Source organism: Chaetodon auriga, chromosome 6 (assembly GCF_051107435.1).
Source record: "Chaetodon auriga isolate fChaAug3 chromosome 6, fChaAug3.hap1, whole genome shotgun sequence".
Classification (NCBI taxonomy): Eukaryota; Metazoa; Chordata; class Actinopteri; order Chaetodontiformes; family Chaetodontidae; genus Chaetodon; species Chaetodon auriga.
The window spans coordinates 26,302,019-26,328,123 of NC_135079.1; the positions used below are offsets into that span (position 1 = coordinate 26,302,019).

General features: G+C 42.1%; 1 long non-coding RNA gene across 1 annotated transcript in view; it reads left to right on the forward strand.

Annotated features, from left to right (window-relative positions):
- LOC143322134 (uncharacterized) overlaps positions 1-26,105 on the forward strand; it is a 107,178-nt gene that overhangs the window by 50,965 nt on the left and 30,108 nt on the right. The window contains exon 2 of the long non-coding RNA XR_013077275.1: positions 7,365-7,567. This is a non-coding gene — a long non-coding RNA (uncharacterized LOC143322134). The remainder of the gene's footprint in view (positions 1-7,364; positions 7,568-26,105) is intronic.

Sequence of the window (26,105 nt, forward strand, 5' to 3'; positions counted from 1 at the left end):
CAATGAGAATCCTATACTAAACTCCAATATAACGTCATGCAATAGATTCTATTGTAAAGTTTTCAATACTTGTACTTCGTGCTGGTGTTTTCAATTTCACTGAAGTGGGCGCTGTGGACCAACCTACAGCAGTGCACAGGAAGACCACTGTAGAAGAAGAAAGCATGCAAATGAGTGCAGTCAGCTGTTTTAAATTTTAAGAGGCACACGCCGGGTCTGCGCACTGACCACAGTTACATATTTGCGGTTTGTGCGAATCCACGCACATGTTTGCGGAGGCTGGCGCAAGAAACACACAACTGTCCCTATATTGACATGTGTTTCTAATATTTTGTCCCCTCACATTTATGATTTGAAGTGGAGACTAAATTGTTGCGTGAAACTACAAGTTTACTACACCTGCTGCTAAATAAATAAGAAGTACAGGATTTGCCTGGCTGTGGTTTAAAATCCAATACAACACCACCGACTCACTCTGACCTCTGAAATGACCATGGGGTTTAATAAAATTCTGTCCAACACAGTCTCAAGACAAACTGTTGCAGGGCTGTGTTCTTGCAGTTTCTTGTTATTATTCATGAGCTCATTTGCTCTGACGTGCTGCTTGTGTATATTAAATGCACATCTGCAGTTTAGAGTACATGACTTTGGTTTCTTAATGCATAATGCAGATCTTGTAACCTGTGTGTATATATATTTCTATCTATAGATATAGATAGATTTAGAGTGTGTATATACAACAACACCCACCAAACCACCCACAAACTTGCCCAGAGGCTTAAACCAGTGTTTCATTTTTCTTCTAAAACCACTTCCCTGCCTTTTGCTTGCTCCTGGTGACGACACTCTCTTGGAATTTACTCCTTGTGCTGGTGGTGCTCTCAGAGAGAGAGAGAGAGAGAGAGAGAGAGAGAGAGAGAGAGAGAGAGAGAGAGAGAGACTGACTATGTTGTTTGGATTTCTCTGTGCTCTGCAGCCACTAACCAGGACCATTTGGTGTCTCCTTTCTCTACGCTCTTTTCTTTACCCCTCCTGTTCTCTTTTGCATTTATTCTCTCAGAGGTTTTTTCCCTCACTTGTTCCCCTTCCTGTCTGGATTATAGCAATCTTACATTATTTGGTTAGAAATGAGTCTGTCTGTGGGCATAGGGGGTCCACAGACTCAGGGCTGTGAAAGTGTTGTTAAATTATGCTGTGGTGGAGTGCAGAGGTATACATGCTGAGGTCTGAGGTTTGAGACAGTTGCAGTTGCTTATCTATGATTGCCATCATTGAATGCCCACTCTGTATGTCTTCACTGTGCATGTGCTTTGAACATGCCTCTGCATTTGTGGGTACCTGTGGACACTGTGTGTGCATAATGACTACATAATATAGCTGATTAGGCATGTGTGTGCTAGTGGATGTGTGTGAGAGAGTTCCTGGGATACCCCCCCCCCGTTTGTAGATTGATGGGGGAGGTGTTGCCTCTGCTCACTCATCCATCACACACTTTATTTGGGTTTTAGAGGAAAGAAAAAAGGAGAAAAGCCAGAATAAAGGAAAAAAGACTTCCAAAAAATATCAGAGTTGGGGGCTGGGGTGTGGAGGGTTGAGGAGCTGAGTAAGGGGTGGCCCCTTGCCCTGTGTAGCTCTCCTCTCCTGCCCCCCTCTTTTTAAGCAGATGCTGGAAAACAAGTCTCACCCTTGTGACCCCTTGCCATTCTCCAGTCCCAGCAGTGATAACAAAAGACAGATAATGCTAAATGGGGGACAGATTTAGGGGAGATTAGCGAGCAGGTTTGTGATTTCCACTGAGGGTTCTGTCATGTGTGAGTGTGCATGCACATTTATTTATTTATGTTTATTTGTGCCTGGTAAATGTGGGGTGCCAATAGCGGATTGTGGGAAAGGATAGCTTAAGAGTGGTTGGTAGTTTTTGTCTATCGTCCAGACTGGGCAGGGTCTGCTATGTGATGGGACAGTGAGGGCAGATGAGTTTGCAAGGCTGACAGAGGAAATAAAGCCTGCAGTGCCAGTCCTCAACTCCTCACACGGAGTGATGAGATTTATGTAGCAAGCAGACATATCGCAGCTTAGTCCAGGAATTCAGATCAGACTGAATTACTTCCCACCGCAGTTAAGTATAGCCAGGGTTCCTACGTGCTTCAATATGATGAATATAATCAGAGATATTTGTCATTGTCTTCAATAGAACATATGTCATGAGAATCAATGTGTCACTAACAAACCATCTAAGTTGACAGCAATAATCACTGCATTTTAAAACTCTAAACTCCTGATTAAGATAAGATGAGACTTTATTGATCCTACACTGGAGAAATTAAGTAATTAATCAAAAACTCCAAAAAGCTGTCCTGTCTGTGTACAACAGAGGCTAAAAGGTCATTTTAATGGCTAGTCTTGTTGACATGTTGTCTATGGGGAGTTCTGCATCTTCAAAAAAAACATTATCAAGAGGTAGAAATTTAGACCAGGACATCTGTAGCAGCACACAGTTCAGTGTGAACACATACAAGCAAACAGTCGGTTAAACTCTGCGCTCTGGCCTTTATCTGAACTGCCTATAGGAAAGTTGGACTACTCCAAATGGACTATCAAATAAAGAAATCACTATTTCCTATTTTAGCTGCTGTCGAGGTTGGAGATGGCTTATGGCAAACTAATATGAGCAGAACAATAAATAAATAAACAAAAGGGAAATTATTCCCTTCTGAAATTACTCATTGGCATTTCTCTTTATAGTTGTAGAGAAACTGATGGAGGTCCCGGACAAACAAGCTGTGTTGGTGTTTGTGATTCTAAACATTTCTTCACTTGCCAAAGTAGACTTTTGCTTTTTTTATATTGTTAGTGATGGAATTTCTTTGCAGTAAAGACACCAAATCATGTTACTGTGCTTTTCCCACCATGGTTATACACTTTGTCATACAGCTAAATGAATTAGATATTTCATTTTTCAAATAGAAGCTGCCTTTGTCCCCAAGTTGAAGTAAACCAAACGAAATCCCACAGTTTTGTGATGTAAAAATATGAAAATGTGAAATTGTAGCCAGAAAGGGGACCAGGTTGGCTTATCCTTCAGGGTATGGGAGAGTGTTTGTCTCCTCTGAGAAGCTTTTCCAACTGCGGACCTCATGGTGGAGCCCCCAGAGGCCCAATTTGAATCACAAATATCTTTCGTTTCTCAATCGTTCACAGGTTTTGGTCAGTTGAGGAATTTTGGGACCCATTAAAGCCTGGTGACAATGACTTTCACCCCCGGGGCCACCACAGGGGTCCGCCCCCCTACTGACCTCTCCATTGCTGCCCAGTCATAGTTCCAACGGTCCTGCTCCCGGATTCTGATTGGTTCAACAAAACACCCAAAAACCCCTCTAGGGTCAATGTCTCTTTTCTCCCAGTCGATCTTTTCCTCCTTGCTGCCTTGTTCTGGCTCAAGTCTGGGCTTATCAAAGACAATCCAGTTCTGTCATGTGGCCAAATCATCTTGACACCCTTTTAGCATGCTCATCAGAGAGCAGTTATGAATATTCAAGACTGTGCCAGGGGCCAGTGAGAGGCAGAAACATCGATGAGAGTGACAGATAATGGGGGTGTGTGTCCAAGACAAGGGAGAAAGAGAGACAAAGACAAAGATTAAATGTGTATATGTGAGTGAGTGAGCAAAAGAAAGTGGAAAAACACATAACAAAAATTAAACATAAGCAATTTTAAGACCAGAATACACTAAATTGGACCAAGTAATAATCAGTGATGAACATAAAGAGCATTTGGAAGCATGCATATCAAAAACATTGTGGGTGACCAGCAGAAGATGGTCACACTGGAGTTGAACAGATAAGCCGCCCACAGAAATTATGGATTTCATTGAAATCTCAGAGAAAGTCAAGGAAGACAGGAAAGAACAGGCTTAATAAGTCTCTGTCTGTTTGAGTCAGCTGAAGAGAGGTTCTGAAGTTATCTAATTTAATATCAGAAAGATGATATGAATTGATATGAAATGATATGATATATCACAGTTTACCCTTACTAAGTGAAGCTGACTTGTCCAATGTTCACATTGATTGATTGGCTGATTGCCAATGTCAGATATAGAAAAAAAGATGAAAATCTTTGATGTTATCTATCAGTAAGATGCTGAAAATTATGTTTTTTAGGGAGAGAGAGAGAGACCACCCGAAGGAGGGAGGGAGAAGGCCTGTTATGAACCGCTATTCAGTCCCTCCCTCGCTCTGTGATCAAGTTCACAATATAGCTGTTGTCATTCACAGTTTTTTCTGTCTGCGCTGTCAGACCTCAGAAGTAGTGTGAAATCTGATCACAGTTCATAAATACTACCTTAGGAAGCAGTCATTACTAAACTGTTGCCTGCTGCAGCCAAAATCCTTAGCAAAATGAACAAATACACAGCTTAATGACAGCAGCTATGCTGTCAGATGAGCTTTACTGACATTTAGAATAAGTGATCATAGAGAAGTGTTATGGAAAACCCTTTGGCACTGCTTATGAATCACAGGCTTTTTATGTCCTTGATCCTCTTGAGCTGTTGACCACTGTTTGGTTATGAATGTATTGGATCTTGTGAGAACAAGAGAGGCAAGCCAGGAAGGAGCGAGTTTGTCTGAATGAGCCTCCATGTCTCACTGACATCCATGTCAGAAACTTCCAGGATCACATCCAAGTTGAGACAAGTGATCATTTGGACTTTGAGAATGAGGCACTCTTCCAAGCTTTGATGTTTCAGCTCTTAAAGATTGTAGATGGCGACAGGAAGAGTTTATCAAGTGTGTTGCATCTCCATGAGTTGTAGACCTTTGTGGGCCCACATGCTGTTTGTGTTGTCTTATTTTCAACATGCTTTCTGTTTGACAGAGTAGGGTTAAAGTTGAATGAAAAGCCTTCAGTAAATTAGAAATCGGTCTGTAATCTCGGTTGTTAATTTTCACATTTTGTTTCTGGAATTCCCTGTGGAAAATGTGACCAGGGTTTTCTGCCCTGGAGCTGAACTACTGAACAGACAGTTGTCTCCACTAAACTCACTCCTCAATTGTATCGGGTCATCAATTGATGATCAGTTGTACACAAAAATGGCTGTAGAAGGAAGGATAGGAAGATCTCATCAAACACAGAATAATATGGAACTGATGGCGTTAATGCCTTCGTCAGTGTCTGTGACAGGAAGTGTCATATGATGCATCTGTTTCCTGAACTAAAATCCACTTTAAAGGTGTATGTGTATGCATTGATGGATGAGTGCATAGATGTAGTGTGATGTCCAGTGGCGTTGCTAGGGTCTCTTTCTCCAAGCAAGAAATCCCTGGGGCCCCCACCCCACCCGTGCACACTGCAAAAATTTGGTTTTTGCACACATAAATGCACAATATCTGGGACATTTGAGATGTATACTGAAAAAATAGATTAGTGGTTCTCAAAGTGAGGTCCAGGGACCAACAGAGGTCCCTGAAAGCCCAGGCCTATCAATAATCGTTGTTGTAAATAAGTGGCCGGGGCCCCCCTAGTGGCCAGGGGCTCCAAGCAACTGCCTGGCTTGCCTGTCCGCAAGTCCCGCCCCTGGTGATGTCAAGTGGTCAGAACACCAGTCTTGCTGCTCCTAGTCCTCTGTGTGTGCATGTATGTGTGTGCAGTTCATGTTCAGGAGATGCTGCTCCTTTGAACGCCCCTCCACAGCTTAGCCTACTGTATCTCATTGAGATGAATGAGGTCAGTGCAGGGCCACCCACTCCACACCACAGTGAGGAAACCTCTACAAATGTATCACAAATAGTTGGACTCATTTAGATGTTTATGTGCAGCTAATGTGTTTATTTTTAACTCAAAAATGTTTGATCATTTCCAGTTCAGGAGTCAAGAGTGTTGGTCATTTCCTTAGTTATTAATAGTTTGACTAAATTTCTGTTGGATGGAACTGGCAGCAGGGCAAGCAAGGTTTCATGACAAACGACAGAAACGTTCTTTCAGAAATAGATTTAAAAAAAAAAAAAAAAAAAAGCATTTCCACATATGACTGAGTATGAATTATTGTACACAGTTGTCAGCATCACCACACCAAAACACCAGTTTGCACCATCTGTAGGCTATAATGTAAGTCCATAAGTCTTCACTCTTTGATCCTTCAGTTCCAGTCATGTTTCCGTCAAGAGAGCTCTCTTCAACTCTGCAATTTCGAATTGGTGTGGAGGGTGTCTATCTAAAACAGTCCTGGCCCATCTGTGTCACAGGCCATATCTGTCATTATCGGCCTTTTATTGTTTTCTCTGCAGTGTTGCCTACCGCCTGCTCCTGCCCTCTCCTCAGCACTGCGTTCTCTCTGAGTCACAAAGGTCCTCAAAAGCTGCTGGTAAATCTTTGGTGACAGTGGTAAAGATTATGGTTCTTGTGTAAAGTCAAAGTTGAGTCATTTGGGTGGAAAAACTCCAAGCTCTGCTCGAGCCAGATTGGTTTGTCATTTGCAGTTGAGTCATAAAGGTATACAATGACGTTACCAGACTGACATGAAAGCGGCACAAGTCAATTTCAGGAAGTAACAGCTTTATGCCTGCTGGTTCATCAGTAACTGGTGAGTTAGAGTCTCTGCTTGCTACCCAGGATGATTAAACAATGATTGTGGTGGCTGTGAGGAATTCTGTTGGGTGAACACCAGTCAGTAATGAGAGGAGAGGTGGAGGAGGATTTGGAGGAGACCACAGCATCAGAAGATCCCAGGATGACTCACACCACAGCACTTGTTCGTTAGAGAGGGGTCTCCTGCAAACACACATCTGCCACATTATGAAGATCCCAGTCTCTCTGTGATAACGGGGCTGTTTATTGACAGTTTTTATTTCTTTTTTTTCCCTTTTTCATTTTTCTTTAGCAGCTTTTACCAGACTTGTGACACCAGATTTACACATGAGGTTTATTATAGATGAGACTGATTTTCTCTGATACTGGGTAGGGGGTTCAGGATGCACTCACTGACCCTACAAAGGCAGACAGATATTGTATAGTCTAGCCAGACAAATGCTGCCCATCCCGTCAGCTTGCTAGCAAGGGCAGTGAGGTAGATAGTAATTGTCAGCTTGGCTGTGCCGGTGCCAATGCCAGGGTGGGCTCGGCCTGGTGGGCCTGGCTAAAACACACTAGATCACTGTGGGCACTGGGAGTCCACAGAGCTGAGAGAAAGTGGAGGATGGACACAGATGCACTCACATTGTTGCAAGCATGTCCCAATCACATACACACACACACACACACACACCAAAAAAGCGATTAATTTCATACGATTAATAGCAATAATTTGTTTATCATTCTTCTCCATAGCGTCTGTATTCTTATCAGCCGCCTGTTTTCTTTCATCACAGACAGCCACGCAGATGCTGAAATTAAACTCCACTCAGAAAGTGTTGATGAAGACAAGAGGAATGATCCAATGCAAAGCAGCACCAGAAAGCCTGCTGTGGCCCCACATAAGACTTCACGCTTGGCTCAGGCTCTTTCTTGGCACACCTCAGTGACGTCATAAACATGGCTGAAATGACCAACGTTACCAGTCCAGGCTTTTAATGTAAGTCATATGCCTTTATCAACTTTATCATCATTAACTTACTGAGTGTTAATGAAATGGCCTGGAGATTGTAAACTGGCCACCTTGTCATGCCGCTGTGCAGGTCCTCTTCTGGTTGTTGAGTGTGAAGCCCCTGTCAGTTGAAAGAACAGCTTGTGTGTGCTGTGTGTAGATGTGGGGCCCCCAGTTGATCATCTGTATTCTTGTGTATGTGAAAACTGAAAGAAGCTCCATACCTGCTCTGGATTTGTCTCTGGGGTTCAGTTTGGGAGGAAATGAGAGATTTCCATCAGTCTGTGCTTAAGTATATTTATCACTCAGATCACTCAGAGTTGTGGAGAAGAGGAAAAGTGGTCTGGCATGAGATCTGTCACTAAGTCCTCCACATTTATGTCGCCAAACTATTTGGTGGCCACTGAAATTGGGACCTCCTGTTTAGACTGTGAGAACTGTTGGCAGTTGGTTTAAAATCAACAAATGTTTCAGCTCCTCGTTGTGAAATAAACAACTTCTGCTTTGCTGACATTTCCAGCTATAGCACCCAGCTGAAAGGAAAGAATTGCATTGAAAAAGTCACAGTCAATCTAACAATGTTGATAAAAAAGTAAGCTTTAGTTAGGCTATAGTTTTGATGTAATACATTTGAATACTCTGGCTTGGAAGATAAAGTGTTTACTACAACAGACAAACAAGCAATTCTTTCATCAGTGAGACAGATATGTATGGCTGTTTTATGGGATGCTTTCACACTACATCTGCTCACAGTATTGGAACAGTGTGTCCAACAGTAGCATCCCTGATGTCCTCATCACACTGTTGCCAGTGTAGCTATTGTAGGAATTATAAGATGTTAGAGAGAACAGCGTGTCAGCAGTGGTAATGAAATGCACCCAAATGGCCCCCTCTGGACATGACAAATAAAGTCCAGGTGTCCAAAGGAAAAAGTTCAGCTATGGAAAACACAGGCAGCATACGTCAGGACTTTGACATGGGAAGCAAACCTGGGGACCCTGGTGGTTGAAGGTAATGCTTTAAACGTGTAGGGCAGGAAACCAGAAGAATTAACCACCAGAAGCCTGAATATAGGGCATGTCTCTTTCTCTCATGTATTTTTCCACAAGTAGCACTAATTTTAGTCTGTTGAGTCAGAGGATCTAAAATGCCATTGATGCCACATGCATTCCCATTCCTGAACTCTCAACACCTCAGTACTGAGTTTCTCATCACCCTAATATAGTGTTGGTGAGTAAACAGCCTATAGATGTAAATAGTTTCTCCCTTGTCATAGTGGAGCTCACTTCCTGTCGCAGGCCCCAGGGTGGGACCACACAATGACGAACACCACCCACATTAGCTCCCTTGCAGGCAGTCTGGCTGACAATCAGGGTGACACAGGGGTTATTTGTTTCTGTCAGAAGCACAGAAATACTTTTCCAACTCCTCCTGCATTCATTGACCTGTCACTGGGGCGGGGTGTGCTGTTGTTGTGATTACCTGCCTCTGTAGAGGAAGGGCTTTCTCTGAGGACCTATGAAAAAATGCTGCTGTCTGCCAAGTGCCTTGATTGGTGCCCGGGGCCAGTTCCTCGGTCAGCTCAGAGGGCAAAAGTGTCCAGACCAGCTGCTGGGCTTTCCACAGATTCTGACCTCAGCTGTAATTATTACTGCTTATAGTAGAGCCCTAACTCTCAGAACCCACATTCCACTTTAGACGGTTGTACAGCATTACTCCCTTCAGTGTGTGGTGGGAATTGGACCAGACATTGGCTTTGCATATGGTTGAAGTATAGTATAGTTAATGGCCTCAATTTTTCATTGAGTCATGTTATTTGATGTAAGTGGATCAAGAGATAGGAGGGTGGGAACTGTTTAAAGTAATATTAAGTATAACACTGAAAACCCAACAGTTTTATTCAAAGACTTGATTGATTGATGGAGTGATTGATTGGCTGATTGTTTGATTGATTGATTTACATTGTCCATTGGAAGGAGCCCTACATCCTCATGTCAGAATCTGTGCGCTTGCTGCCAGGGCTCTTACAGTGCATTCTGCATTCTGCACACTCAGTGCCGGCGTTTGCCAGGAAAAGCACAACCAGTTAATGGTTCGGAACTCTGGCTTATCTTGGCAATCAATGCAACAAAAGCTATAATTATCTGCAAAATAAACTGGCTTCCTTGATTGTTAGACAAATAATGCATTAAACAGTTCCAGATAAACTTTGTTTTCCACTGTGTTGCCAGCCTTTGTGGAGAAGGAGAGGCATTCAGGCCACCAATACTGGAAGACCATTTCATTGGGCTACTTAGGAAGTTATTTCGTTGTATGTTCCACTGCTTCATAAAATATGAAATGGCTTACATAACCAATTATTATTTGAAAACTCTGTTTTGTTCTTTGTGAAAAGAACTGAAAAAATTGCCCCTGATGTTTCTCACCTGCCAACAGATTGAGCTTTCCTTGAGTATGTCAGCATTTTGTGTCTCCTAAGGCCTTCTTTATATAGGCCCAGACATTATTTTTGGCAGTTTTCTCTGACGTGTACCTCCCACTCCTCCCACTCTCTCTGGCCCACCTCCATGAGGGCCGAGGAAGCCTGGCACTCGCCTGAAGCTCTCAGCCAGTCCTGGGCAGCTGGGATCTGGGGAAGCTCCCTGCAGTTCTGCAGTGTGCTGGCAGCCCCCTTTCTCTTACCCCCGCCACTCTTAATTCTGCCTTTTTACTTCCAGCCAGCTTCAGAATACAATACAGAGGATCCCTGTGCTGTCAACACAGACACACACCCTTGGGCGTACACACACATCCACACTTTTTATAAGCCATTGAAACAGACAAGACCAAAGGCGGAAAGAGGAGCAGACGCTTGGCTTCATGTGCCTCTTGACACAGACGGCCGCACACAAGATAACTGTTGTTTATTGTTTATGGGAGGACCCTCTGTCACACTCCACGCTCTCTTCATCTGGAGACTCCTAAAGGGCCACAGCCAACAGCCACAGGGGAAAAGAAAAATTGAGCTCACTGTATCTACTGTACGTGTGCATGTGTGTGTCTGTGTGTGTGTGCGTGCGAAAGAGAGCGCATGTATGCTTTTGTGTTTGCATGTACAGTGGGAATGTACACTTATTGTACAAGCTGGTGTACTATTATTGTTCTGTAGCTTCTGGATTGAGTGTGTGCTGTTTGCTCAGCTGGAGTTCGTTCAGTGTGGAGGGGACAGGGAAGCCATCTTGTTCCACTGGAGTCTCCGTCACAATAAAGTCATTACAGCAGTCAATGTGCACTTCCTCTCAGGTCTGACAGATGATGTAGATTGAGGGGGGAAATTCAGAAACAACAAAACGTGGTTGGGTTTATGCCAATCTATTGCCCTTTGACTCACTGGGCCTGTTTGATAATACCAATGCTTTTACAATTTACTCTTTACTTTACCACAAAGCATCTAAAAACTCAAGAAACAAGACCTATTCAAAATTTGTGAACTTGACAAAGAAGTTCACACATTGGTAGATTCCATGCAGCTTCACTGCTTATTTTTTGTTTTTACAGATTCCACAAAAGAAAAAAAAAAAACGTGTAAGAGAAACCAAGTTTGATGAAACCTTGAAGATATATCTAAATGCACCAACATATTCCCCCAATTATGAAGTCAACTGCCTGTTCCACTCTAGATTTAATCATCTCTAGTATCTCCGATAGCTTTTTTTTTTTCAAAATGCAAGTGAAAATGCAAAAAAAAAAAGACAAAAAAGAGAAAGTCTAGATGAAGACAGAAGGTCAGTTATTGCTTGAAAAGATTGAATTTAGGTGATATAAGGGAAGTGAATACAGTGTCAAAAGTCAGGAGAGATGAAAACGCACATTATTTGTAATGGTGGAATTTTTCTGAGCGATTTCAGATTTTAAAAAGCTGTGGGAGTCTGTGAATGTTGGGGAAACATAAGTTAGACAGCAGCAGCTTCTGAATGGAAAAATGTATTGCTGGGTTAAACCGATGGATGTTGTCTTTGAAAAAAATGTCAATGGCACCACTCATTGATTGTGATGTGTTAAAAATGTATCATATTAAAAAAGTAGCACATGAAATGTAATTTTATGGTTCCATTTTATGAGGCTAAATATATAGTATTTGTACTCGGGCAGACTTTTCTGCCCACTTGGGTCTGAGTTCCTCCCTACCACTCATAGCCATGTGCTGACAGAAACTTGTTGGTCTGTACCAGGTTCTCAGCAGTAAAAACCAGTAGAAAGAGAAATTTCCTCCTAATGGTGCATGAAAGTAATGATTCACCACTGTATTATTGTTTGAACCCTTGAGGGATCTTTTCCGCATTACCTCAACACTGTAGCTAAACATAACTCTATTCAGTTTCATTCTATTCATTCAGAGTTTTAAACATTTTTTCTCTTGTGCAAAGCTTGAAAAGATCTGTTCAACTCATTTTGATGTGTCTCTGTTGACCTCTCATCAAAATGTGCAGTTGGTAGGAAAGAGGCTGCAGCTGGACACTGATGAGGCCTGATGGCGATAGAGCATGAACAGCAGGGTAGCCCTGGGCACTATGAAAACATCCTGCTGACGACTGTACCGACAGGGTCACAGCCCCTCCATGCTGCCCTGCAAAAGGAGAGTGGGAGTAAACAGGCGTAATAGGGACAGACTAAAAGAGACTTGGACTGTGTTCTTGTAAATAATTGCATTCATTGTTCTCTGCCACTGTTGGTTATGGTCACAAGCTGTTTGGTAGGCCCCTGTCTGTCTGGTGCTCCCCATGAGCCTGGTGTCAGACCCTACGCCCCCGAGGGGAGCAACTTGTGCCAGGGGTGAGGATGCCAGCTCCCTGACCCGGTGGCCCTGCGTCTGACGTGCCCACGCCAGGAGCAAACGGTCTCTGGGCCAGCTCATAGACTCAGGGCGTGCTGTGCACATGCTGCTCCGCTGTTAAATAAAGCTGGTTCAAAGAGCACATTCCTGCCCCCAGCCCAGCAGTGAAAAAGCAAGCTCCCTTGTAGTGTCAAAGCACCAGATTGTTTCATTTTATTGCTGTGCCTTTATCATGGCTGACTCTGGTACAATCTGATTGGATGCAGCATGTTATTAGCCTCTGTTGCTGGCTGTGGGAACAGCAGATGGCCTATTTGGACCAGATTACCTGTAGTCCTTATCTTAAGTGAAGAATTCATTCCAAATGCTCAGATGTTTCAAGAAAGCTGCTTGTCCACATTATGAATGTAGTGCAGCCCAGTTGACCTTATCTGGAAGTTAACGCCCACTTACACTGTAAACATGTAATAGGCAGCTGGAAAAAAAAAACATTGCTGTGTTTGCTATGCATATTGGATGCATTGTGATCATAACAGACGGTGTTAGCTGTTTAGGATTTGTCATTTGATTAAAAAAAAAAGACATACGAGCCTCATTGCAATGACAGCAGAAAACTGAAAGGAGAGATTTCACTTGTTCAACAGGAGCTTCAGGAAATAGTTCTTTCTCCTTAGAGGACTGAAGAATCTCTCAGACAGATGCCACAAAATGGATTGTAACATGAGAGGAATTTAAAAACAGAGATCAAGAAATCTTGAGGTTTGCTTTTTCTCTCAGAATCTCTCCCTCTGGATTCCCGAAGTGTCAACTGAAAGCCTCTTTGCATTATTGCTTCCAAAGTAATATTTGCATTAACAAGCATGGGAACTACCCGGGCCCAACACATCATCATCTGCAGCCTGTAATGATTCAACCTCAATGACATCATCAGTGTTTGAGTGTGGGGCTCTGGCAAAGGTTCCTTGCATCTCCTCAAAATGCCAGTGGCTAAGTGGAACACACAAGCTGAGCTCAGCAGCGGAAGTCAGATGGGTTCTTTCTTTGCCGTCTAAGATCGTCCCTTTCCTTTCTTCGTCCGCTGATAGGTTTAAGAGGCTCAGATTGAGGGGCCTCCACCACAAGGGTTACGTCTGACTTTACTGTATGGTAAATATCAGAAAATAAAGGCAGACTTCTGCAAGAAAGTGGAATTAGATCTAATCTGCCCCAGGCCACTGCATTTGATCTGCACCCCCTTCAGTAAAGCTACCCACATCTTGAGTGAGGAAAGAAATGCACATTCAGGATGTTATGGTATCTCGTCCTATAATAATCTGACATCACGGAGAAGGAAAACTGTTTTCATATGTTGCTTGATATTATGAAAACGTTAGGTCATGCATTCATACATTCATTCACATCTTTGTTAAAGCTTGTAGGCTTTTTTCCTTTTCTTTTTTTAGATTAACTTCCTGTAAAACGGGTAACCAGGTTCGTATAATAAGTTTGTTTCCTTTTGTTTCATATTGTATACATTATCCTGCTGAGTACTTGCATCTGTGGAGCATTCCAGCAGCGAATGAGAATTGCAATTTCTAACCCAGCAGCCAAAATCTGATACGATGCCTGGATTTAATGGAGCCTTCATATGACTCTTGAGATCATCCTGTTGTGAATAACGTGTTCTTCATGTGAATTACAAGAATAATTGTAGGTGGGGAATGTTTTATCAGGTCTCACTGAGGCCAATCATTCTGCCACAATGGAGCAGAGATGAAAGACAGGAGAGAACAAAAACTCCTGAGCCCACAGGTAGTGTAGCAGTTAAACTGGAAGTAAGAAACACCCACACACACACCGTTTCCCAGCTAGTGTGGGATGCTCTCTAAAGGTGTGAAACCCAAACTATGTTGTGTATTGGCTTTTGATCATGTGTTTGACATCAGATAGTGGATAAGTGGTGAGTGCTAAGAATGCAGAGGAAAAATTGCTTTATTGTGTATTTATAATTGCACTTAATCTGGCAACATTTTAATACAACATGCTAATATTGCTGTCAGTTCAACTAATGCTTGAAAATGTGTCATGTTATTAAGAAAAATCATTGCTCAAATATGTGTTGAGTTGATGAATGTTTCCGACATATTTTCATTGTTGCACGCTATTCATTTTGTGCTTACATCAGACATTCCAGAAACTCATTGGAAAGTGTGAGCTGTTAAGTGCTTCACTTCTTTTAAAGCCCGACATTGCTCTGCTGTGGTGACGGCATCAGAAAAAAACCAAACAAAACAAAAACAGATGCAACTGAAAATTACTGAGTGAGAGCGTGCATACTGTAATTGCACAGAGACTGAACAGTCTTCTAAATACATTATAATAATAGATAGTTTAATGTATTTTGATCCAAATCTGCATAGGAATACACACAGACAAGTATTTGTACAGTAGTGTAGTAGTTCATGAGAAAAACAGAAAACATTTTCAGACGTAAGTAGTCTTTGCATCTCAGTTTACCAAAAAGAAGAAGTTCTGGTTTTGTTTGTATTAGTTATGAAAGTCAGCCATCTTCCTCTTTAGCCTCTGGACTGAACTTGCAGACACATTCTGCCAGTGAAGGCCAGCTCATACAGCAGGTGCAGGTCATCGGCAGGATTTCTGTGAGGTCACCAAGCTCAGAAAAGATATGACAGTGTAGTAATCTTGATTACAAAATATTTACTTTGGCTGTGGTGCAACTCCACCAATATTACTTGTTAAATTATGTTCTAATCTTTAGCATACATCTAATAAATAATAGATTAGGGAGCAATAAACATGTTCATGACTAACAAAAAAAGACGCAGAAAATATACTCAAGGTACCAGTTTTGAGCTGAAGTGTGGTGAGCTAAGCTACCAGTTACTCAAAGCTTGACTACACTGAAGCTACCTCCAGAAAGATGTTGCAAGCTAAGCTACAGCAACATGGCAAAAGTAGTCAGTAAGTAGTCAGTGTGTAAGTAAACTCTGTATTCCCCTGCAGCAGAGATGTTGTAGGCATGAGCCCAAGGATTGGTACATGATGTCACTGTCACAGGAAAGTGCTTTTATCAGCTACACGCACACGTCCATGTGTGCTGGTGGCATCACCTACTGATCCTTTCAGCAGGAAGCTGTGCTGAGTTTGAGCTTCAGAAATGTGTGGGGACATGTAGCTTGTGTGAGCTGAGCTACTGACAAGCACCACCACCAGTGACGCACAGTGACACCACCACCATGCTACAGGGAAATACAGTTAAGCAACGCTGCTACTGCCAACACTGCAAGGTACACACAACACTGCAACAGGTGGAGGGAGAGAGAGAGTGACAGTGAGACAGATGGACAGAGTAGGTGGAGGTGGAGATTGTGGTAAATGTAACCAAAAATAGATATAAATGTCTTAACAAAACAAAAAAAAATGAGTTGCAGTCCACAACATCCATCAGCTATTCGTTTGTGTGACAGTGATCAGATACTGTGTTCATTAGTAATAGCCTAATATCTTCATTTTCATTTCTAATAATCAGCGTTTATTTATCTATGAGCCTATACTTAATGCATATTTATGTCCACCACTGCAACCTTCCTTGTGGCTCTTGTAACTCCCATCTACATTATATTTCCACTTCCTATTCAGTCCTACACAGAGAGCTTTGCCCACAAAACTTGTGTAGAGTGTGTAGAAGCTGATGATGACTCATCAGGTGTCGAAAAAACATGAACCAAACATAACGTTCTGTGGGAATCAGCGCTAATGTTAGCTCTTTCCAAATGTAAGCTTGTTGAGCCTGGTCACAAATGTTTAATGTCTTAAAGGACAGTTTAAAACACTATCTGTCGCCACAGTTTAATGTAACCAACACAATGTGGGCTTTTTAAAAGGGGGTGACACAGCATCAGGACTAATTTGGAGTTCAGCATCTTGCCCAAGGACACTTCCACATACAGACTGGAGGAGCTGGCTGCTCTGACAGCTGTAGCTGTAGCTGTAGCTGCAAGCATCATGGTCCATAGGCTCAATGTTTTATGTGACTTTCTGATTTTGATAGAGGTCAACACATAACTGCTTTTAAAATTAACATCACTCAGTTTTTGAAAGAATCATTTCTGACCCATCCTTTAGACTTCAAGGTAGAAAAAAACACTGTAAAACGATAAGAATCAAACATAGAATATACAGTAATTTAACATAGACACTACAGTAGGGAAGGGTTATTTTGATTTTAGATATAGCCATCCGTTTAACGCGCTTACTGTATTACTCCTGCTGTTCAGGAGGCTGTCCAGTAAACCTCAGCTAAAAAAAACACTAACTAAACAAGAGTGGTCTTTGCTTTTTAAGTAAAGCGTCTTCTCCTCCTTCTTCTTCTTCTTCTTCTTCTTCTTCTTCTTCTTCTTCTTCTTCTTCTTTACAGATTTGGAATGGAGCACTTTGGTATTTTAATTAAATTCACTCTCTTTTACCTCCCTTCACATCCGTTTTCCCCCGTGCACTGGAACCAGAAAATCAATCTGCAGCATACACATTGTCAAACAATGTAGACCCTGGTCTACCCCATCCATGGGGCCAGACATGATTGAGTCAAGATCTGGTGTGGGTTGTTTGAAAATACGGTCTCAATTACTGAGTGCAGGACTCCCACAAACCTCCAGCTCTATGCACACATAGGAACACACATGCATACACTCACATCCCTATTTTACAAGTTAAATTAAAGTCAGATTACTATCAGTGCATCCCAGTTGTGCTTTTCAGTGAGTACAGCTCTGTTTCCTCAGCCAGTCTGTTCCCATCCCCCACTGGGAAGCCCCTTCAGAAGCCTGCTTTGCACACTCCATGCTACGTACTAATTGACTGAGCCAGTTGGAGGTGAGGTTAGGTGGACGGAGATGGAGATGACGACGCATGGCACTCATATGTGGCTGAGGCCACTGAGAGAGTCTGATGTGGGAACCATTAGCACACAGTGTTGGTAGAAGCATGGAGGCACACGCGGGGTGTGTGGATTTAACAAATAAGGCCCTCTGTGTTTTGGAGCGTATACCCCCGCTGCTTTATTCCCAGTTTGAAGTGTGGTTTGCTGGCGATGACATCAATGACAAACAGAGCACTCTGGTTTCCTCTTCAGGGATGGAAACTACTGCTTTGAACTTCAACAACTTCTCCATTCATTCCTTATGGATATAAACACTAGGAACTTAGTCCTACATAATCTGCATGACAGCCAAAATGCTTCCAGTAAAGTGTGACTGTCCAAAATAATACAAATAAAAATGTTCTTTGGTGTTTTATTGGATGGGTTGAGATTGTGATTAGATTTGGCTCTTCCCTACAAATGTTAAAATGACTGTGCTTAAAGAATAGGGATTTTTTTTTTTTTTTTACAACAATTTCAGTTGGATTTAACCAAAAAGGTTTCTATTCTTTTTGCTCTACCACATAATGTTCTAGCCAGTTTATTGCATAGCAGTATTGCTTAAAGCTCTACTTTTGCCAGAATTTTTGATGGAAAGATTTGGCCACTTAAAGGGGCTACTTCACCGACTTTGCATATCTATAAGTATGGGAGACTCACAAGATACATGTTGACAATACAAATAGTAAAAAATTCAGACCATTGGAGCCAAAGATATTCAGGCTTTTATTCTATAGCATGTCCAGCTCCAAATTGGACTTTGAAAGGACACGTATAATCTATTGACTGCTGACCAACTGCTAAGCCACTTTTCTGATCAGAAACTTTCTTTTCACATTTACAGTATACACAAGTATTAAGTCAAAACACAGGATAATACTCCGTCAGTACTGACTTCACCTTCTGAAGGAGAGCTGGCCATGCCAATGTCAGTGCAACCCATGTGTACTCTGGTACACTGAGCTGTCTTATGCAACCTGCTCCAGTGTTCAAAGGCTGCTGAGTGCCCTCTCCTGCTTTGTCAGGCTAACACAAGGGTTTATCAAGTGTAGGTTGAGAAGGCATGATGCTGGAGGACTTTGGAAGTGAGTGCTTGTGTGTGTATACAGCAGGTTTGCCTCTGTGTGCGTCTATTCAACTGTGTATTGGTCAGTGTGTAACATGTGTCTGCATGCCAGTGCGCATGCCTGTGTTTGCATATGATTTCATGTGTTCACTTGTGCTTTGATGTGTGTGCATGCATGTGTTTTCTTCTCTTTTCTCACTCAGGGACTTTGTCCTCTGAAAGGTGTGCTAGCCAGTCAGCTGAGAGAGAGGAAAACAAGATCTGAAGCAGGCGGTAGTGTTAGAACTGGGGCAAAGACAAGAGAGAAAACAAGGGAGAGCAAGCAAGAGAATGAGAGACTGGGGCAAATAGAGAAAAGTGGCGCCGGAGTGCACAGTGTGTTGCTTTGAACCGTGTTCCAGATGTTTGTGCATTGCAAATATGGCAAACATAACATAACAGACACAAACAGGATTTGGCTGGTATTTAGTTAATGACAGTTGCATTATGCCCAGATAACTTTCATTCTTCATCTCTTTGAGCTTCATCACTTCTTCATTTACTCAGGAAATGGCTATTCAGATGAGTCACTGTAAGTACAGGTAATTTGGAAAATAAATATTTTCATTCACTTTTATTAGAATGTAGTGTGCGCTTCTTCACTGTCCAGGAAAATCATGTTAATTTGAAGGGACTCCCACAGTTGGAAACCCTGATGGTAAGTTACATTGTCTTCCATTATCTAGAGGCCAAATTAGAGCCCAGACACACAATTCTGCATGTAAGGATTAAACTGACATTCTGTGACTGTACTGCATTGATTAGGTGACTGTGATAGTGGATAGAAAATTGACTGACAGACGCACGTACTGCCCTGCCACCCACGCTGTTGACAAGGCAGGGTGCCTGATGACGTTGTCATTCGGTAAAGTTCAAACAAGAACGGCACTGACCGACCCGAGCACTCTTTGAACTGCAGATGAATTGCGGGTCTATCAGCAGCTGTTCCAAGTGACCTTACCCCACAAAAATCAATCAGCACAAACATACTGGGAAAGCTGGGATAGTGGAGCGGTAAAAAGGGGAAGTGTGTATGTTGGTCTCTTCTCGCACAAGCTTGCGTGTTGGCTACTCCAATGTGTTATGTACTGTGGTGATACAGGAAAAACAGGGATCTTTCCAGAAAGTCTTTTGATGTTTTCTCATATTGTCATAGTTCACCTTAGTCATCCAAAGCTGCTTTTTCCACTGACCCAAGTTCAACAGATTGGACTGGTGGACTCGACCCAATGGAAAACTTTCCCACAAACCAGCCAAACACACACAAAGTTGCAAGGTGTTCTTTTCGGTGACCGAAAGGTACCATTGCACTTGATAAGCTCTCATTTCCATCCACATATATGTAGAAAGCGTAGAAGACGGGGTGGTGTGGTTTCAGGCAGGCCTGCATACAGCACTCCACTTGTCTGCTAGGTTGCCACACCCATCTGGGCACTGGGCAGGACACACTGACTGACTGGCTGTCTGACTGGCTGGTTGGCATTACTACCTCACTTGGCAAAGCTGCACTCCCCAGCCTCACGACATTTTTGATGTTATTTTCATGCCTGTCCTTCGCTTTCTGTCATATTGTGTGTCTCTGCCTGCCTGTTGCCCCGGTACATGCAAATGTGGACTGAGGTATGCGTTGGTTATCTCCCTCTGGAAAAGCAGTGCCCTTGTTGCTTCATATAGCCTGGCTCTAGTGACCGGCCATTGATAAGGCTAATGTCTCCCGATAGCTACCGAGCTTTCAAGTCCCGTCACAAAACAGCCGGCTCCCTTTTATGTTGTTTTCCCAAGCCAAGGACAGACAGGCCTCCCTCCAGGACTGAACTGGCTAATCAGTAATGACTAACTTGCTGAGCCCAGCAGTTCCGTTCAGATGGGCTTTTTTCACCCCTTCTTTTTTGTCATCTTCTTCCTTTACTTCTTCTACTTCTTCCTTTCCTCCTCCTTCTTCTTCTACTCTCTGTTCTTTTTGTTCTTCTTGGTGTTTTAGTTTCCCTGAAACCTAAAGCTCTTGATGATGATGCTTTTCTTCTGCATGGTGGATAATGGATGAACCACAGTGTCTTTCCTTTTCTTTCTTTGTTTCTTTATGTTTCTTTCTTTTTTCTCCTCATGTCACTATTCTACTTGTTTCATCCCTCCCTGTCTCCCACCCCTGTTCTCTATTGTTTCTTTGCTTAACTTCTCTCCCTTCATTGGTGCCCGGCCACAGAACAAATGCCGCCCCCTTTGCCTGCTAATGAATCAAGATACAGAAGGCGGATCAGGAGGTCTGGGGCCATAACTGTGCCACAGACACATGGCGTTATATTAAAACATTAGTACCACTATATGACTTTATTTAGGACTTGCCAAAGAAAATTGATTAGGTGACAGAGATGGAACAAAAGAGGAATCATCCTCGGCCACCCTGACTGGGCTTCTCCTTTCAGAGCCAACAGCAGCAGTTTCTCTCCAAACTTCAGCTGAGAAGCGATCCAGTCATGCTTGGCCTCTTGTTCAAATACACACCCTCCCCTGTCCCTGTGTCAGTCATACAGTCTGTGCAGCCAATCCAATGAGCTCTGCATAGTCTGTGGTCCTCACCTGGACCTCATGCTCTACTGGGCGCCGTCATTTATTTGTTGGTGTTTAAATGTATTTTCTGGTCACATTTGTGTAGATAATCATCCAACCAGCTCAAGCAGAATGACTGTATGTGCTGAACAGACCTTCTCTTCCCCTCTCTTCTGTCTCCCTGGTTCAGTCATAAGTTGCACTGGGACTCACTTTTAAAAAGGTCTTGTTGCAGAATTGTGGACGTGGGTCTATGTCTGCAGTCTCTGGCTGAGGTAAACTACAAGTTAGCAGCTGGTCACAGGGTGGAAGTCAGTTCTGCTCATAACAATAAAAACATCACTTGTTTGGAGAATCTCACCCCAGAAATATATGTTTAATTAATTGCGAGTATAAGTAATAGATTAGCAAAGGTGTCACCAGATTTGATACATATGAAACAAACAGGGTTTATTAAAATAGGCCCATGGAACGGGTTTTGGTATAATGTAACACAAAAAATATTTCAGTGATGACTGTTGATGATGAAAAAGCATTTAGAGATGTTTGGAGAGAGGTACAGGGCTGCCCACATTCCACACTCTGTTATGTTTTAGCAATAGAACCGCTTTCAGTGAGAAAGAGACCAGATCCAAAAGTTAGGTGTCAGTTTACAGGTGGACATCTTTATGAAGTAAATTTATTTTCTGATTAACTTTGATGTATTTAACTATCTATGAAAAATCTATACTGTCTTTGTTTGAAATTATTATTTTATATGGTGGTCTCAGGTGTCAAAATTAATATGGAGAAAACAGACATGATGACAGGAGTGAAACATAAAGAATTACATATTACAGGACTTTCTCTTAAGTGGACAACCTGTAATAAATGTGTAAGTGATGATAAGATAATAATGGATACACAATGAATGGATCTGTTTAAAATAACTGGCTTCCAAATTTCTCATTTCTATTTTCAAATGTACGAAGCAGCCCACCTAAAATATTCTTTTAAAAAGCACAATCTCTTATTGCAGACCAAGGATTTAATGTGCCAGATTTAGAATTCCATCATCTTGCCCCTCTAGAATTTTCCACGTGCCATATAGCTACACACAAATCATCTTTTCATATTTATTTTCTAAGGATGAAAACAGTAGCAATATAGAATAATAATTCTGGCATACATTGACAGATGGAGGGCTAGAAAAGTGAGAATAAATTAATTTAATTCTTAGACTGATTAGCAAAATAAATTTGACCTGACCAACACAGAATTTTTCAAATATACTGAGAAGTCTAATCGAAACCTTTGATTTACTGAAAGTAAATGTTTAATTCAGAAACAGATATTAAATTAACAATTTTACTTTTCAAAGTTTTTTTTAAATACTGTTGGAACCAAGATTTTGAGTTATTCAGAAGATTTAGTTTCATATAGAACAGGGTCTCTCAAAGTCTGGACCTCGATCTGCATCAATCTGGACCAAACCCACAACTCGGTGATCTCGGGCGGCCAGCGGATCACATCTGGCCCGCAGAATATTAATGAATTCAGTAAAGGCACACATCTACCATTACTTACCAGTGGAAGAGGTCCAGTTTGTGCTGAAAGTGATCATCAATTAGTTTGGCAACAAACCAAAGAGTCAATAATTCGCTCTCCAGAAACAAAACTCATGGAGAATCACTAGGCATCACTTTGTTTTTGTTGGCCAGCTGTTATGCGGAGTCTCAAACTGAGTATTGTTTGCTTCCTGGGATCCTGAAGAGGAGTTTTTTGTTGAGGTCTCATTCATTGGTAGTTGAACTGTGAGTTTATATGGAGCACAGACTGTGTCCTTGGTGGAGACCATGTTCTAGTTCAGCTATTTCTAATTGTACAAACATAGAAACTGTCAATACAAGATATTCATTTAAGCTGTCTGTTTTCTTTTATTTTTCAATGCAAATGTAGACTGGTGTTCTTTGTTTGCTATGTAAGTTATGTTTCAACAAAGTAAAAAATTGTCATTATCATTGTGGCTTTTATGAGTGTGAGAAAGAAATTTTCTGTTGATCAATAATTTGTTAGTGAACTTAAATATACAGCTGGAGATCATTCACAGCGATCCTGTCCCCAGATGAAAGTGGTTTTAATGTGACTGATTTCCCTATGCTTGACATTGTTGTCATGGCGACAGTAACAGCTGGAGAGTGTAGTGTGTCATTAACTGTCTCATTAACTTAATGTTACACACAATTTGCTATCATCTCCTAAATCGCAGATGCAGAATGTGTCTTTTTCTCTAACACAGAGGAGCAAGTCTCCAACTTTCTGCTCGGCTCTCGCCCTACTACCTGTCCACTGGACCCCATACCCTCCGACTTCCTGCAGGCCATTTCGCCCACATTTATCCCTGCTGTCACTTACATGATCAACTCCTCACTTACAACATTCCCCGCTGCTTTTAAACAAGCCCGAGTAACCCCACTGCTAAAGAAACCTACACTCGACCCGGCTCAGGTTGAAAATTACAGGCCGGTTTCACTCCTCTCTTTCCTTTCCAAGACTCTTAAGCGCACAATCTTTAATCAGGTCTCTGAATTCCTTTCTGATAACAACCTGCATGATCCCAACCAATCCAGTTTCAAACGCAGACACTCTACAGAGACTGCGCTTTTATCTGTAGTGGAAACATTACGATCATATAGGGCTACTGGTCAATCCTCTGTTCTACTATTGCTCGACCTATCGGCTGCCTTTGACACAGTTAACCACCAAATCCTCGTCTCCACACTTGCTGAGCTCAGCTTTTCAGGATCTGCTCTCCACTGGTTTGAGTCCTACCCCTCAGGGAGATCCTTTGCAGTTTCCTGGAGGGGAGAAGTGTCTAAATCCCACTGCTTGTCCACAGGGAAACCTCAAGGGTCAGTGCTTGGACCCCTTCCCTTTTCAATATACACCACCACACTTGGTGCAGTCATCCGCTCACATGGCTTCTCATACCATTGATATGCTGACGATACCCAGCTCCTCCTTTCATTCCTGCCAGACGACCCCACTCTCTCGACTCGGATATCGGCATGCCTCGCCAATATCTCAGCATGGATGAAGGAGTGACACCTTCAGCTTAACCTGTCAAAGACTGAGCTCCTTGTCATCCCAGCTGGTCCCTCTATACAACAGCAGATCAGTTTCCAGCTTGACTCAGCTCTGCTTACTCCCACAAAATCTGCCAGAAACTTGGGTGTCAAGATTGATGACCAACTAAGTTTTAAAGAGCATGTGACCTCTGTCGCTTGGTCATGCCGATTTGCCCTGTACAGCGTCAGGAAGATCAGACCCTACCTGTCTGAGCATGCAACACAACTCCTAGTACAAGCGCTGGTACTATCACGCCTCGACTATTGTAATTCCTTACTGGCAGGGCTCCCAACATGCTCGTTAAAACCTTTGCAGATGATACGGAATGCGGCGGCTCACCTGATATTTAACCAGCCCGAACGAGCGCGTGTCAATCCACTGTTCATATTTCTCCACTGGCTCCCAGTTGCTGCCCACATCAAGTATAAGTCCTTAACGCTTGCCTACAAAATTGCCACCAAAACAACTCCGACCTACCTGAACTCCCTCATTCAGGTTTGCTCCCTCCCGCTCACTACGCTCTGCCCAGGAACCGCGCCTGGTGCTGCCACCTCCAAAAGGCCGCAAGTCTCTAGCTAGACTCTTTTCTTCTGTGGTTCCTCTGTGGTGGAACGAGTTACCAAACTCCATTCATTTTGCAGAGTCCCTCTCAATCTTTAGAAAAAGACTAAAGAGCAAGCTCTTTACTGAACACCTTGCTTCAGAGTCGGTCGACTCTATGCACTTTTTGCATTACTTCGTAGCACTGTCTTGTAGCACCAGAAAGTTTTGTTAGGGCACTTGCTCTTGTTGTTCTCTCCTGTCTAGAACCTTGCTTGTGATGTATGAAAATCTCATATGTATGTCGCTTTGGATAAAAGCATCTGCCAAATGACAAATTGTAATTGTCTTGTCTGTCTTGGTTTCATGCTGGCCCAGTCACAAGAGATGTGACGTTAATTAATTGATTAAATATTATTTTGTTATCGCCAGTCGATCCAGACCTCTGACCGTGAATCAAAATATGATGCAGACCTTTGAGGGATAAATTTGAGAACCCTGAAATACTGAATTTTAATCCATCAAATTGTCTATTTCAAGAAATTCACAGAAAGAAATGAATAAAAAAGGACATTTTATTTGAAGAACAAAAAAACAATAATTATTGAAAAGAACTGATTAAGTCAATTTGAAATTATATGGGGACAAGTAGTACAATCAATGAAAACACGGACTTTAAACTTCTTCAAACTTTTTGTTTTTTTAATGTTTTTTATTTTTTTGAGAATGTAAGATAGATGGACGCCGGTGACACCTGGGACATGATGATAAAGTGGTCAGACTCTGAAACTGTATCGTTGAAGTTTCAAGTGGTGAAAGATAAAATATGTGTGTGTTGGTTTGGTTTCTGTTTTGTGGATGCAAGAAGTCTATAATGTAAGTTGTATATATTGAGAAAAAAATATTTTTAAAAGGAAAAAAGAAAGAAAAACATCTCTTGTTTAGCAAAGTGAGGATTTGTGTTCAAGTAAACAGTAACTTCCAGATTCAGACACATTTCAGCACAGATAACAATACTCTGCTTAGAGGGATGGCTTGTTTCTCAGACAGACAGACAGACAGACAGATAGATAGATAGATAGATAGATAGAGAAATATTTTTCCCTCCAAAACAATTATTTTGTCAATTATGTATCAGTCAGTTCTCAGTGTGTGTAGGTTGGAAGCTTCACATCACTCTTGTTGTCAGTTGCATATTGGAGCATAATTGACCTCCACATAGCTGTGATGTCACAGAATCCTGCGTGCAGGAGCACACCTTGAACTCAGATTTAAGCACAGTGAGGTTTTCACTCCTCAGCACATCGATTTGAAAACAGCCTTCAAGCATCAAACTTTGCACATGCAATTCTGCGTAGTGAAGATGAAACACCCAAGTGAAGCAACAATAAGCAAAACACATTTTTCAGTCGAGGGGGCATTAAATAGAAAATTACAGGATCATTTTTCTCAGATACAGCATAAATAGAGCTGTTAAAGCCATGGCCAAGAAGCT